The following is a 16,089-nucleotide window of genomic DNA, read 5'->3' as shown; positions in this document are numbered from 1 at the left end:
AGCTGCTAAAAGGAATAAAAGACTGGCTTTTATACTGTTATGGGGAAATCTCTGGGATACACTGTTAAATGCAAAAAGCAAGGTGAAGATGAGAATGTATGAATGAAAGCCTTTATCTAAGAAATGGGACTATTTATTTTTTACTGCATTAAAAAGAAGACAAAAACCAAAGATTAATACAAGTGGTTAATTATAAGAGAAGTCGAAAACAGAGTGGAAGCAATGTGTTTGGAAGCCAAATTTTTTAAAAATGCACCTTGGTTTTTTAAAAATTTTTTTTAATGTTTATTTATTTTTGACGGACAGAGACAGAGCACGAGCAGGGTAGATGTAGAGAGAGACAGACAGACAGACAGACTCCAAAGCAGGCTCCAGGCTCTGAGCACAGAGCCTGACATGGGGGCTTGAACTCACAAACCATGAGATCTGACCTGAGCCAAAGTCGGACACTCAACCAACTGAGCCATCCAGGTGCCCCCAAAATTTACCCTGTTTTATACATTTAGAAGCACACAAAAAGTTTTTACAAAATTTTAAAACAACAGCTGAAGAAAGCAATCCCTTAATTCAAAAACAAAATCAAATTAGATAAAGTAACCTGATGAGAAGGAATTATTTCAAATGATTTTCTTGTTTTTTATTTGTATTTATTTTGAGAGAGAGAGAGCATGGCGGGGAGGGGCAGAGAGGGAGAGAGACAGACTCCCAAGCAGGCTCCGTGCTGTCAGGGCAGAGCCTGACATGGGACTCAAACTCATGAACCACGAGATCACGACCTGAGGGAAGTCAAGAGTCTCAGGCACTTAACCAACTGAGCCACCCAGGAGCCCTGGGATCATTTCAAATGATTTTAACCTTCATTCATTTGGCTATATAACGGCAGTGGGATATATCCTAAGGACAAAATAAATAAAGACAAAGAAAAAAAAGGAAAAGAAAAAGAGAAAGAAAAAGGAAAAAAAACTGCCAAGAAATCTTAAATTGCTTTGAGAGTAATCGTATTGTTCGTAATATGTTGGTAGGGTTATTCTGAAACTTTTTGTACATAAATTAGGATAAAGCATATAACATTATATTAATGTCATAAAGAACCAAGCTTTTTGACATCAGAGAAAAAAAAAGAATGAAACGGAAAATCAAAGCAATTAAGTAAAAACCTGTAACCCTACGCTTGAATTGGAAATATCAATGTGAACTCCTGACATATTTCTCTTACAAATATTTTCGGACTTTGTCCACCGGAGAGGCTTAGAACCAATAACACTACAGGAGCAAGGAGCTTCTTAGCACCCATACCCCAGTCTCCAACTACATTTCCCACTTAAAGGATCCAGGGTGCCTCGGAAAAGTGGTTGATTTGAGGTTGGGTCAGGAAATGTCCAAGATGGACCTGTAACATATTGTCACACTGGAAAGCAAGGAAGCTGCCCAAGGCCATTGGGCTGTGACAAAACGTTCACAACACACAGGAGCCAAAACCAAAGGCTCCTGGCCGGCCAAAGAGGGAACAGCCATATCCGAGGATGGATATAAAAAGAATAACGTCTCCAATGTATTGAAACATATGGGATCTGTTAAAATCCATGCATCCGTAACAACATTTACAAAGCTCATGTGCTCCCTTTGTAAGATGCGAGGGAACCAACTCACTGTTCTGAAAACTGGCACATAAAGGAATAGACCCAAACGTTTCCCTTTCCCTTCTGGGTAGGTCTGTACCTTGGGATAACAAAATAGTTGAGGAAGTACATTTCTTCTTCCTTAGTAGAATTCCAATTTATAGATAAAGAACTAGTGAGGAGTTGGCATACCACCTCTCTGCAGCCCTTAGTGGAATAATGGATCTATGCACCTGAGTGTGGGATTGTGTTTGTGTTGGTGAAACCTTTCTCACGGGTATTAGTTTTGTGATTGCTATCAGTAATTGTGAAACGAAAGTTGTTGTCTTCTATTATGGAAATAGAACAGGGAACAAGAGGAGGCGGTAGGTTTGGGGCTGGGACACTCGCCCATTGCATCAACTTACCTCCTGCAACTACTTGTGAAGTCACGCCAAGTCAGAGGTGCGGACATTCTAAGACGTGCCCCTGGTTTCTGGGAACGCAGCAATCGTGGTGGTTGTCTGACTTTTCTTCCTATGATAAGGTACTAATTCCCCGACACTTTCTCAGACGTTTCATAGCTGCATCTAGGCCATCAAGAGGGAAGCAAGCTTTCCAGGGTTTAGTGTGGTTTAAGTAAAACCACTCTTATTAAATCTTAAAGCAGATTAAATTAACCTGGACATAGTTTACAACCTCATGTCACACATCTGCGGTCAAGAAATTGACAAGGTCTTCTTAATATTGTGAAAGAACTCTCTCTCTCTCTCTCTCTCTTCCTGAAATACTCAATTCCTTTGGTGCCACCATTGACCAAACCAAGAGAGCATTGAGTTTTCAATGCCGCTCTATGCAACTTTCCCCTTATCTGCCAGTCTGCAAAAAATCCACACCGTAATCTTAAGAGGGTGCATCTACACTATGTCCTTAACAGGGTGCAGTGCCTCAGGGAGGTGGGAGCTGACGCTGGCCCAGAACATCTGGCTTCAAGAATGCAGCCTCCCCCCTGCCCCTCCCCGCTGTCACCACCAGCTCAGCTACTTGTGCTTGGGGCTGGAGTTGTTCCTTTCTGATGAATCAGTGCATCATCTTGCTTTCTCTCAAAACTTGGGGAACAAATTGGGAACATGGTTTTCCCACCCACAGTCCTCAATAATCATCCTTTTTCTGCCTATTTTTATTCTTCAGAGACTTCTAGGAGACTTAAAAGGTGGTTTATTAAACTTGATCTGAATAGCAGCTGGGAAAAAAGATGAGTCGATGTTGGTTGTGGGTATGGTAGCCATTTTGTTCTCTGCCAGACTTTGTTTCTGTTGTCGTAATAGAGAAGAAGAAAATTAGCCGTCCACTTGTTTCAATGATTTCAGAAAGTTGCATGGGAACCGTCTGAATGGGGAGGGTTAGGGCTTTCAAGATTTCTTTTCTTTCCTTTTTTTTTTTTTCCTGTAAAATGTCATTTTTTCCCCTGAAGAACATGGCCATTTGGTGGAATCATCATTGTACTATTTATTACAAAGGTAAACATCAGAAGAAAGACGTTTCTAGGGCTTAATATTTTATGTTTTTCCTCAATTTTATTTTACTGCCCTTCGAATATATGCTTGAATTCTTTTCCTTTGTATGACTGTTCTGTGTCTTTCACTTCAATCATTGTCCTTAGCCATTTATTATCTGTGTTTCCCATTGGAGTGAAATCACTTATAATTGGACCTTATAATTTTCATTGGTTTTCATTTTGTTCTTAGCAGGCAAAAGCTCATGTTTGAACTGTGGAGTGCCGTCTGCCCCTTATTAATTTGGTTTCTTACTTGTAAACGTTATTAGTAACCGAGTTCTTTAAAATATTAGAAGACAGCGTCTTGGATACTACAGTCTTAGATCACGTGTGCTAGGTCGTGGGAAGGGTCTGCCTTATTACAGACGTGTTCACAAATTGGTACACACCGTGGAGAGACGTGAAAAAGTCTCATCAAAGGCTGCCATGATGGACTGCAGGGTGGAAATTTAGTTGAGAGAATTCAGAATGATTAGGAATGGAAGAGTCTGGAATCGCTTGAGTGGCTGGGTGGAATGTTTGTCCACTGTGATCTGGGTAGAGGGAGAAGGGCATCACGGAGCCAGGGTTTAATACACCACGCCTGTCGTTTGTTGGGTACCGGACCCTGGGCAAGCTGCTTCAGCTTTCTGGGCCTGTTTCTTCATCTGTCAAATGGGACAATAATAACACCCACCTGATTGGGCTGTTACACTATTAAATGGGTCAATAGTGCATCCTCTGCCTGTGCCTGGAACACGGTGTTTGTTGAATAAATTAAAATATTACATTTCAGAAATGGAATGCCTTGTAAATCATAGACCTTAATTGCTCTGTGTTTAAGGGGTAAAACAAAACAGAAGAAGGTGATTGCCTTCCGTCTTGGAAAAAATTGTAAGAAAAACTGCCAGGTTTTTAGAATGTCAGGCTGCATAAGTTTTATAAGCCATTCGGCTTCCTCACAGAGCAGCCTGGAGTAAGGACAAAAGGTGGGAATGAGGAGTGGTCCCCGAGGTACCCTGGATTCTCTGCCCTCATCTTCAACAGAGGGAAGAGGTAACAGTTAACACACAGGGGGATGGGTGGGGCTGCAAATTCAGCTGAGAGGCTCCTCTCCCCCCAGGACATCACAATCCTTTAATCTGGTTGCGTGCAGCCTCCAGGATACGGGCAAGAAAAACTGTTTCGATTTTGCGCTGTGCTGGTAAGAAAAAAACAGATCAGCTACATTCTCAGGCACGCGTGGGAAATAGGATGAATCAGGTACAATAAAAGAATGGAAGGAAAGAAAATAAAAGAACGAGAAGAAGGAAGAAAGGAAGGAAGGGAGAAAAGAAAAGGAAAGAAAAGGAGAAAAAAAAAAAACCTAAATGCAAATAAATCCCTAGGGAAAGAAAGGGTATTGTTTTACTACTGAGGTTCGTCAGGATCTATCAGAAAAACTGCCATTTGGGGCACCTGGGTGGCTCAGTCAATTAAGCACTTGACTCTTGATTTCGGCTCAGGTCATGATCACGGTTTGTGGGTTCGAGCTCTGTGCTGACAGTGTGGAGCCTGCTTGGGATTCTCTCTCTCTCTCCCCCTCTCTCTCCTTCCCCACCATGTGTATGCGCACTCTCTCTCTCTCAAAAAAATAAATAGAATTTAAAAAATGTCATTCAGAAGGGCTATTTTTGCCTTTAAAAATTATTTTCCAGGAAACAGATGCCAAGTGCCGGCTTCACTTAGCCTTTTTTTGCGTTGAGATATTTCTTCTTTTTATTCAGTTCAGAGTTAGCTCTGAAAAGAACGCAGAAGGAAAAACTAGACACAATTCAGTGTGGACCTTGTTTCTAGGCAAACCAGGCAGGTGTGAGTGGTGGCCTTTCCTCTTGCACAATTTTGAGGCCACCGAACCATAAACTGCGATAGTTCCCAGAAACGGGACCTGCCTTCTGTAACCAGCAGCCAAATTATAAACCACACCAGGTAAAGAAAAGATGCAACTCTTGGGGCAGACTTGGCCGTTGTCTAAACCTACATGAAGAACTGATGATGTCAGACCTTGAAAAAGATATGGAGTTAGATTATCCCCTTTGGCTCTGATGAAAATGATTAATTTCTAAGTAACGATATTAGAATTGGTTATTAGAATTTTAGGCTGCTGTTGCCTTCGAAAATTTTGATTGTGTTTATATAACTAAACATCCTGGTAAGGATTTTGGAAATTTCCAGTATGCATTGAAGTATCTTCTTGTGTAACTTTGTCTTTGGCTCAGTTTACAAAGAAGTCATATGGAAGCATTATATGACTTAGAAAAAAAAACCTAGAAATTCTGCAAAAGCATTATGAGATACAATATAGGATGCCCAGTTAAATTTGCATTTCTGATAAACAACAAACGATTTTTTTTTTAGTGCAAATGCATCCAAATAATGCATGGGGCATACTAAAAAATCACCCATTATTGGTCTGCCTTTTAAATCTAACTGAGTACCCTGTTGCTAAATCTGGCAACCCTATTCTGGAAAAGTGAAGTGAGATATTAATTATTTAGTCCTTTGGAGAACATAGGCTCAGTTTCTGAAAAACTTTTTTTTACTCGAGTGTAGCTGGCAGCCAGCGTTCCATTAATTTCAGGTGTTCAACATAGTGACTCCACAACTCTTGACGTTATGCTCTGCTCGCCGTGAGTGTAGCACCACCTGTCACCGTAGGACAAGGCTATTACAGTGTCATTGATTGCTTTCCTTATGCTGTGCCTTTTATTCCCGCGACTTATTCATTCTGTAACTGGAAGCCTGTATCTCTCGTTCCCCTTCACCCGTGTTGACCACTCCCCACTCCTTCTTCTCTGGCTGTTTTAATTTACTGTGTCCCCCCCCCCACCCCCCCCCCACCCCCCCAAACACACACCTCATCCGTTAACCTGTTTTCGTGATTTGACCACTCTGCGATAACTTCTGTTAGCCTGCTAGACATTCCTGCCTGGGCAGCCCGTCTGTTTATGACGCAGCTTCTCAAATGTTGACGTGGCTGCAGATCGCTAGGGCATCTTGTTAAAAATCCAAATTCTGATTCCGGAGGCCTGGGCTGGGGCCCGAGACGATGCATTTTAACAACTCCCAGGTAATACCGATGCTGCTGATCTTTGGACTGAACTTTGAGGAAAGTATCTAAACCTAAGTTGTCACTTTCAACTAAACAGAAGCAAAACCCTCATGAAATTTTGTTTTATACTGCTTCCATTTTGGCAGATTCTTTATTCTATTTTTCTTAAGCCACAAATGCTAAATGTTATGCATTTTGTTAATGGAAGAAAAATGTATTAGGTTGTGAGAAAATTCTGGAAAAGCACATGTTCCAGGAATTGGTCATTAGTTTGTTCATCCGTTCATATTTCTGGAAGGACCAGAGCGTCATTAGAGAAATCACATGATTGTGCTTGGTTAACAGGCCATCCTGGGAGCCAAGTCCCTAAATGTGTCTGTTATTAAGTATGAAAACCTGCTGGAAGTGATGTTTTTTTATGACACTGAACCCGGTCAGGGAAGAGCGTGTTGCAATGATTTCAACATCTGCATAGAAAGGCTCAAAGGTCCTTTTGAAATGAGAATCCCAGATTAACAGCCGAACCTTTGGGGTGCCAGGTATTTTGAGCCTTAGAATGGCAAGACCCAAATTAAAGGGGGGAGGTGCTTGTCAATCAGGAGGGCGCTCACGCCTCTTCTCATCCCTTGTCCGACTAGCAGCGGGCTCCGAGCCTTGAGACGCAGGAGAGTTGGATGAAATCATCTCAATGTTGGAAGCTTCGTGTCTGCTCCTGACCCTGCAACCACTGTGCAGAGTCAGGCGGCAGAAGATGTGTTGACAGGCTGTGTGTCTGATGTGGCTTCTGTGTCAGACATGGGGCAGACTTGGAGGGGAGGGTCCTGGTGGGGAGGGGCTGGGGGAAAAGGAAAAAAAATGTTAGGCAACTCTTCTGGCAAAGCTTGACTATTTAAGGTCTTGCTCTTAGAGGGAATTTTAAGAAATGGAGTCAGCTAAAGGAGGAGTTGAAAACGTGTTTCCTCTGAGAGAGGTGAATGCCATCTCATTAGAGACCCTTTACACTGGAGGTTTCGAAGGCTGGATTGTCTCTTTTTGGCATCCTCTGAGACTAAGAATGAAGGTCTTCTCTCCTATTCTGAATGCACAGAAACCGTGGACAAGGTCAAATATGCAGACGAGGCAGTTAAAAAATCACCTCCAAAGTTAGATCATGATTGAATTGCATCAGTGATCATTTCCTGATTTTGATAATTGCACCGAACTTGTGTAAGAGAATATCCTTCTCCTTAGGAAAGACACGCTGAGATACTTAGCAAGGAGCCATCTTGTCTGCAATGCACCCTCCAATCATTCATAAGATAGAAAATGACAAAGCAAAAGAGGTAAAATGTAGGTGGTTGGGAACTCTGGCGAGGGTATAAAGGAACTTTTGTAATTTTGTTTCTGTGAGTTTCAAGTGATTTCGGAATGGAAAGGAACCGTCTCCTGAGAATAGTATTTGCTGCCCACCCCAGTCCCTTGTACCGTCTCCTCTCTTGACTCCCAGAGCACATGGGCTTCCAGTCTTTACCATTAGCACTGAACCTGGCTGTCCAGTAAGGACATCTTCAGGGCTTTATGTCACTGTTCCTCTGTTGGCTGGTCAGACCCAGGGGATAGGGACCGGCCCTTGGAATCTCAGAACTGAACACAAAGAAAAGAATCAATAAACTTTCTTTATTTTGGCAGGGGGTGATGCTCAACCAACCTTTCTTTTTTAGTTGTGATTTGCTTAAGGAAAGGGAAAATCACGAGGCAACATACGGTTTATAGAATTATCTGAATTCACACGTGTGGCACTACAGGCCAGCATCCTTCAGTTTAGAGCAGGGTGAATTCACATACGTCTTTGCGAGGGAAATGTACAGTCTTCTGGCATTCAGAAAACAGTGTTTTCAAAGCAGTTCCCACAAAGCACACTTCTGCCCTACAGAGAGGGTAAGTGACTTGTTAATATGCAACACAAAGGGGCAGAAAGTGAATGGACACTCAATTCTTACCAGCTCAGTGCCTTTCCATGCTCCCAAGCAAAGATACCTTGCATAACCTCCTCTCTCAGTGCAAAAAAATTTCTTGAAAATCCTTGGTTTCAGTCTACCTCGCTAATTCTTATTATTTTTTCAACTGTTAAGAAGGAGCTTGAGGTTTTTAAAGTCTAATATTAATTACTTAAGACAGTCTGTGAAGAGATCTTTTTAAAATTTTTTTAAATGTTTATTTGTTTTTGAGAGAGACAGAGACAGAGACAGAGCATAAGCTGGAGAGGAGCAGAGAGAGACCGAGGCACAGAATCCACCCAAGCAGGCTCCAGGCTCCGGGCTGTCAGTACAGAGCCTGACGCAGGGCTCGAACTCAGACTCACAAACTGCGAGATCATGACCTGAGCAGAAGTCAGATGCTTAACCGACTGAGCCACCCTGGCGCCCCCGAAGAGATCTGAATGCCAGAGAATACTTCCCAAGCACATTCATTTGCATACCCCGCGGTAAAGAAACTATTCTCCCTTTCTAGCCACAATTGAGGTGGTCAAAATCAATCATCTTGGGGAATTTTCAACCTCAAAGATCTCTGAGAGCATGTAAACTCCAAGATCAATGGCCACCCTTTCTTCGGGGTAGAAAAATTGAATGCAGTTTAGAAGTATTATTATTATTATTATTATTATTATTATTATTATTATATTTTTTTTTTGCTAGAGAGTCTGTTTAGAGAATTCACTTTTTCCTTTTACGACTCATTTTTTTTCCTTAAAGAATAGTGGCTCATAATTCTGCCTTAGAGCTAGAGAAGTTGCTGCCATTTATGTTTGTATTAAATTGTTATTGGACATTTTTTTTTAAGATGCTCTGCCTACGCTCCCAGAGATTTACCGCAACGTCTTAGTCAATCTTGTTTTTCACTAAGAAAGAACCCTTTATTGCCCAGAGGCCCATCTGCAGCTCCCTGTCCCCATTCGGGAGATGGGAGGGCAGGGCTGCCTTTTACGGCTGCCTGCCTGAGCAGAGCCTTCTTATTAGAAGACAGGATGGACGGACATTGGGAGGGGAGGGGGGAGGCGGGGGGGGGGGGGCAGGAGGACCAGGGAGCACTAAATAGCTCTCTAAGTGAGAACAATTAGTGATGTAAGTGTATTCTTGAAAATGAACTGCTTTGGGGCAAGATTACTTACAAGCACCATCATCCCAGCTAAAATCTCTATAAAGCACTCCGTAGTTCTGAGAAGTCATCTTCAGAGACAATACTTATTGGAATTCATAGATAGTGTTTCCTTTTGTACTCTTTGAAATTAGCTAATGTTCTGGTCACTCCAGAGCCTTTAAAAATGGTCCCAGTCCCAAGGGCTTGATAGAGGGGAAGTCTGGCAGTGAGGCGATAATTTATTTTCAGTAGGCATCACATGGGGTCTTTTCTTTTTTTCCCCTAAGCCGGGCATAGCATTAGCTTTTCCTTCATTTATCAACAAATAGCAATGCTTTCAACATAACGAAAGCAGTCACATTTACAACATAATCATGTAGTCCTGATTTTTAAATATATAATTTAACTTTTTCAAAAGTGCAATTTTCTCCCAGAGGATTTATGGAACTTATCACATTTCATACTTATGAGGCTGGGCGGGTAGAGAGATGGTTGGTAATTTCTAATCATGTACTGACAGTGAAGTCATGGAAGCATTGTTAATATTACTTGTAGCTCTTTACATATAAGAAATAGATCTTATAGTCCAAGTAAAATAAATGGGAGATAGAGGGGTTCCTGGGTTTTGAGGGAAAAAAAAATACTGAAATACTGACATTTGCAGCTTTAATGTAGTTTTGGCCTTTTATGTTTGTTATATTTAAATACAGGATTTTATAAAATAAAATGAAGCTTGAAACATCTTTCAAAGTATTTCAGTGATGGGGCAGTCGGTATAGAAGGAACTTCCAGTGTTTTCCATATGTAGGAGATGCATACACACACCTCTTGATAATTACATTCATTCAAACTTTTAAGTGACCCTCTGAAAGAGCTGAAATGGCTTTTTTTAAGCTTTATTTATTTTTGAGAGAGAGGGAGAGAGAGAGAGAATGAGCAGGGGAGGAACAGAGAGAGAGAGAGACACAGAATCCGAAGCAGGCTCTGAGCTGTCAGCACAGAGCCTGATGCGGGGCTCGAACTCACGAGCTGTGAGATCATGACCTGAGCTGAAGTCAGACACCTAACTGACTGAGCCACCCAGGCACCCCAGAGCTGAGATAGCTTTGTGACTTACGAGGTACTTTAGACAATGTACTAGAAATAAAATCTTTATAATTCTCTTGATAAAGCACTACACTCAAAACATTTCTGCCTTCATTTTCTTTAATTGGGGCTTTATTTTAATTCCGGTATGGTTAACACACAGTGTTATATTAGTTTCAGGTGAACAATATAGTGAGTCAACACTCCACATGACAGCCTGTGCTCATCACGACAAGTGCAACCCTTAATCCCCATCCCCCCACCCACCTTCCCTCTGGCAACCACCAGTTGGTTTTCAATAGTTAAGAGCCTGTTTCTTGGTTTGCCTCTCTCTCTCTCTCTCTCTTACTCTCTTTGCTTGCTTGTTTTGTTTCTTCATCAAAGCATTTCTAAAGTGCTACTTTAAACTTTCCCAAGTCATCGATATTATATTTTTGAATATTATTATATGCATTTAATTTTTTTTTTAATTTTTTTTTAAATTTTTTTTTTAATTTTTTTTTCAACGTTTATTTATTTTTGGGACAGAGAGAGACAGAGCATGAATGGGGGAGGGGCAGAGAGAGAGGGAGACACAGCATCGGAAACAGGTTCCAGGCTCCGAGCCATCAGCCCAGAGCCTGACGCGGGGCTCGAACTCACGGACTGCGAGATCGTGACCTGGCTGAAGTCGGACGCTTAACCGACTGCGCCACCCAGGCGCCCCTGCATTTAATTTTTAATATGTTACATAATTCATACTTCCCTACTTGATCGATACTTTATTATAAATTGACTGGCAGATGAAAAAAAGCATGTGAATACCTGCTAGATGGTATTGCACCTTCCAAAAAAAAGTCTTGGCTCCACTGCAGATGAAACTCCGCCAGTTCTTTTTATTTTTTTTAATTTAAAACAAATTTTAACATTTATTCATTTTTGAGAGACAGAGCGAGACTGGGCGTGAGTGGGGGAGGGGCAGAGAGGGAGGGAGACACGGAATCCAAAGCAGGTTCTGTGCTGACAGCTCAGAGCCTGACAAGGAGCCTGAACTCGTGAACCGGGAGATCGTGACCTGAGTCGACGAAGTCGGACGTTGAACCGACGGAGCCACCCGGGTGCCCCAGAACTCTGCCACACACATCACTGTGGGGGCATCACTACACACATCACTGTGGGCATCGCTAAGGCGTGGCTGGGCTGCTGTCAGGGACCCACATGACAGCCAGGAGAAGGGGGGTCAATTTCAGCCAACGTGCTTGGTCTGCCGGTGGGCAAAAGGTGGTGTGCAAAGAAAAATTGGTGCATTATAGCAACAACAGCAACCAGCAAAATGCATGCTGCTACAGGCTGGAACTTTGTCTCCCTCTAAAATCATAAGCTGAGGCCCTAATCCCCAATGTGATGGCATTAGGAGGTGGGGGACTTGGGTGGTGATTAGGTCATGAGGATGAAACCCTTGAGGTTAGTAACCTTGTAAGATACACTAGAGAGATGGTCTCTCTCCCTGCCATGCAAGGACACAGCACAAAGGTGGCCACCTACAAAGCGGGAAGAGGGCCCCCACCAGATGCTGAATCTGCCGGCACCATGATGGACTTTGCAGCCTTCACAACCCAGAGCAAAACATGTTGCCTGAACCCCCCAGTCCCACACTTGTAAGGCGCCCCTCGCAGACGGAGTCAGGTGCCGAGGGAGCAAAGTCAACAGATGTCCGCGCGGTCAGGAAAAGTTTTGTCACAGCCTACCTGACATTTGCTCACCACCAAACAAATGCACATGTTTTAAAGATATTTTGGGGCATTTCCCAAGCGTGCACTTTGGAGTATCAGTGACATTTTCCCTTTACTGAACTAGAAACCCGAAGGCGAGAGGACTTGTTTGAGCCAAACTGAATCTGCAGCCAAAACAAGACTGGTTTTGTGAGGTCGCTTTGGGTTCTCTTGTCTCCAAGGATCACAGGCTTCCTTTGAGTTCTGAGTCTTGCAAAATTCCACACCTTGCCTTATTCAGCCATTGTTGCCTCTTGTCTAAGATCTCACCCTGCTTACCAAAAAAGGTCCTTTAGAGAGGAAACCATGTATTGGATTTCTTTATTCTCCATTACACATGGCTTGGCGTGCAAAAGACACGAAATAAATTCTTGGTTACATAAGTTTTGGAAATTGGAAAAACATTCTCTAATATGCTAGTGAAACTTACATGGTAAGAGATGAGATTGTACAATTTTCTCACACACCGAAAAGTAGTTAAACCCTAGTTCTAAGACCAGCAAGACTTCTGGTGACTAAATTAGAGGTTTTCCTATTTCTATTTGATACAAGGTATTTTTTTTAAGTTTATTTATTTATTTTGAGAGAGACAGACCCAGCGTGAGTGGAGGAAGTGGCAGAGGGAGCAGGAGGTAGAGGAGGAGAGAGAGACAGAGACAGAGACAGAGAGACAGAGAACCCCAAACAGGCTCTGTGCTGCCAGCACAGAGCCCAACGTGGGGCTTGAACTCACCAACAGTGAGATCATGAACTGAGCCCAAACCAACAGTCAGGTGCTTAACTGACTAAACCGCCCAGGCGCCTTGATACAAGGTATTTTAAATGTCTCATTTCAACAAATACTGCATTGAGCTCTGATCATACATTTTATGAATGGCTTTGGAAGCTGAGTAAGGAGACGGAAGCATCTTCCAAGAGAAAATGACAAGGTGTCAGTACCCTCCCTGACTCCCACAGGGACGTGGCAATGCCTGAAGACACGGCTACTCCCAGCATCTCATCAACATCGTCAATAATACAGTCTTTGAGCACCTATCACGTAATGAACTTATAAAGAGGGATACAGCTGTGACTAAGAAGTTTACAGTCTAAGTCGAAGAGGAATGAGCACAGAAGCACTGACAATGTTTCGCACGTAAGAGAAGAATAAAATGTGTGCTCTCAGAGCAAAGACCCAGCTCAACAGAACAAAACCCCAGGTCTTCAAGACTGGATTATAGCACCTCTCCTGACAGCGGGGCTGTCTCATGCTGGGGAAAACAGAAAACTCACTTTTCTCCCCGGCAGGAATTCCTTGGTTGACTCTTCGCTCCTGTGTCAGGATCAGGGCCCCGGTGAAGAGTTTGAGGAGGCTCAGTTTCCAAAGTGGGCTTGTAGTTGCCAACGTGGTTGACCCAGGTCACGTCGGTCTGAGGGCTATACCCTGTTTGGATGGCTTTCCCAGCGCTGCTGTAACAAAGTCCCGCACACCGCGTGGCTAAAATAATTGAAACGTATCGTCTCACACTTCCGGAGTGTGCAAATCCAAGACCAAGGTGTCGGTGGGACTGAATCCTTCAGCGTCTGTGACACAGAGTGTGTCCCATGCCTGCCCTCTAGGCTCTGGTGGGTTGCTGGCAAACTGCTTTGTAGGCGTGTCACTTCAGCCTCTCGTGTATTCTCCCTATGTGCCTGTCTGCATCCAAATTTTCCCCTTTTATAAGGACATACGTCATATTGGATCAGGGTCCACCCACTTGAGCGTGACGCCATCTTAACTGATGATGTCTGCAGTGACCCTATTTCCAAAGAAGGTCACGTTCTAAGGTCCTCGGGGGTTAGGGTTTCAACATATGGATTTGGGAGAGCACAAGTCAACCCATGACAATAGTAAAAATCCGTATTTTGCTATCACTGCCGCCCCCCACAGGTGAGAATTCCCAGTGCTCTGGTCCTTAGTCCCCTGCCAATACCCGCCTCCCAGGTATTTCCAAGTGAATGCTGGTGTTCCCAGATACACTGGTCAAATGCCTCTTGCTCACGCCTGGCACTTTCCCTGGGCACAGTTGGCTCTTCTAGATACCAGCGTGCAGTGGGACCCTCACTCTGTGACCACGTGGCAGGCTGGCACCCCAACGACAGTACCAAGCCCTCTGGTATGGAACTTACTGTGTTTCTGGAGCCTTCTCCCCTCAAGGAGCCTTCTGAAGTGCAGACATGTTCCTTCCCCTCTTTGTTGTTACATGGTCCATGCTGTTTGAGGTTTACTGAGGCACGCAGCCTGCCTGTGGATTGTCCTTCAAAGCTGTTGGTGAAAACAGCACGCTACACGCAGATGATGACTCAAGCCAGCCTTGTCTGCTTGGCTTTGTGTTCCACTAGCGCATGTTTTTGTTTTTCCAGAACGTTCCTGGGCCTTCCATTCGAATCACATTTACACAGCTGCCCCCAATTATGCCAGATACCCTCAGACAAGTCTGAGCATCACTCGAGGTGATGAAACTTAGCCTCCTCACAGCTTCCTTCTGTGTTCCCACCTTTATGCTCCTTGTTCCGGACAGAATGGACAACGAAATTGATCTGATCATCTTCTTCACAGGACCTGCGTGCACTGATCAGTTCTGTGATCTGACAAGGGGTGGGGGTGGATATTGGCACTTTAGATGAAGAGAAGGCCGTGATGAACAGACGTGAGTCTCTAACGGAGGGCTTTTCCGCCATGGCGGTCCCTGTGGGGAGAGTGCGTGTGTTCACGTGCACGCGTGTGCCTATGTGGGCAAGCGTGTGCCTGTGTGTGCGACACGCGCACGGCATGTTCTCTTGGGGCTTTTCCTCAAATTTCTAGTCTAAGCCTGTCACTTCTGGCCCCATTTAGCAGAGTGGTTTTCATGTATGTTGAGCCAGTGAACCCTTCCTTCCGATGGAATCTTCAGATGTGAGTGAACAGCCCAACAGGGGCCCTGGCTGAAACCATCTAGCTTTTAATTCTGGATTCTCCACTTATCAGCTGGGTGAGTGAGCAAGGTCAGTTTACCAGGGCCTTGGTTTCCTCATCTTCAACACGGAGAAAACACTGTACTTAACTAAAGGTGTTATTCTAAGAGCAAGTGGGTGAAATGCACGTAGTGTTTTGGACACTGTTGCCTAGAGCTGCTGGCTAGAGGGTAGGTGTGGGGTGAGACCCCAGCTCTTCAGACGGACGGGTTCTCTTCCTTCTTCAGAGATGCCCATGAGTCCCCTCTAGAAACCCCACAGACTCAACGACGCCTAGTCTGGAAGCTCCCAAGAAGTGACTAATTCCATAACTGCTCCCAGCCAATAAAAAAACGTGGCAAGTATTGGCCATAATAATCTACTTGAAAATAGGAACGAAGACGGGCTTTGCAACTTCAGTTGGATAATTAAATGCATTCTTTGACTTGGGAAGCTTTAGAAAATTAATACAAACTCTCTTTTCCTATCCGATTTCACATCAACCAAAGGATGTCTGAAGCAAGTATCAACCTTTCAGTTTCCAGCAGGTGGATGGTGGTACGTCATAGCCAGTGGTTCTCACACGTTAGTGATGCCAGAACTCCCTACAGGGCTTCTGGAAGCCCGGACGGCTGGACCCTGTCCCCAGAATTCCTGATTCAGTAGGTCTGGGGTGGGGCCTGAAGACTGGCGTTTCTCACGAGTTCCCAGGAGATGAAGGAGGTTAAGTCCAAGTCACCCCGGAGCCTGGGGGGAGGAGCCGTTGGGTGTTCATGCAGGAAGCACGGGCATGTTGAATTTTTGCCAGTTCTGAGGGACTCTGAGATCTCAGGTAAGAAGCGAAGTCTTCTATTTTGTTTCTTAAGGAATTATTTAGGGACACCTGGGTGGCTCAGTCAGTTGGGCATCCAACCTCAGCTCAGGTCACGATCTCACGGTTTGTGAGTTCGAGCCCCG

Source organism: Prionailurus viverrinus, chromosome C2 (assembly GCF_022837055.1).
Source record: "Prionailurus viverrinus isolate Anna chromosome C2, UM_Priviv_1.0, whole genome shotgun sequence".
NCBI lineage: Eukaryota > Metazoa > Chordata > Mammalia > Carnivora > Felidae > Prionailurus > Prionailurus viverrinus.
This window is presented reverse-complemented; position numbering follows the sequence as displayed.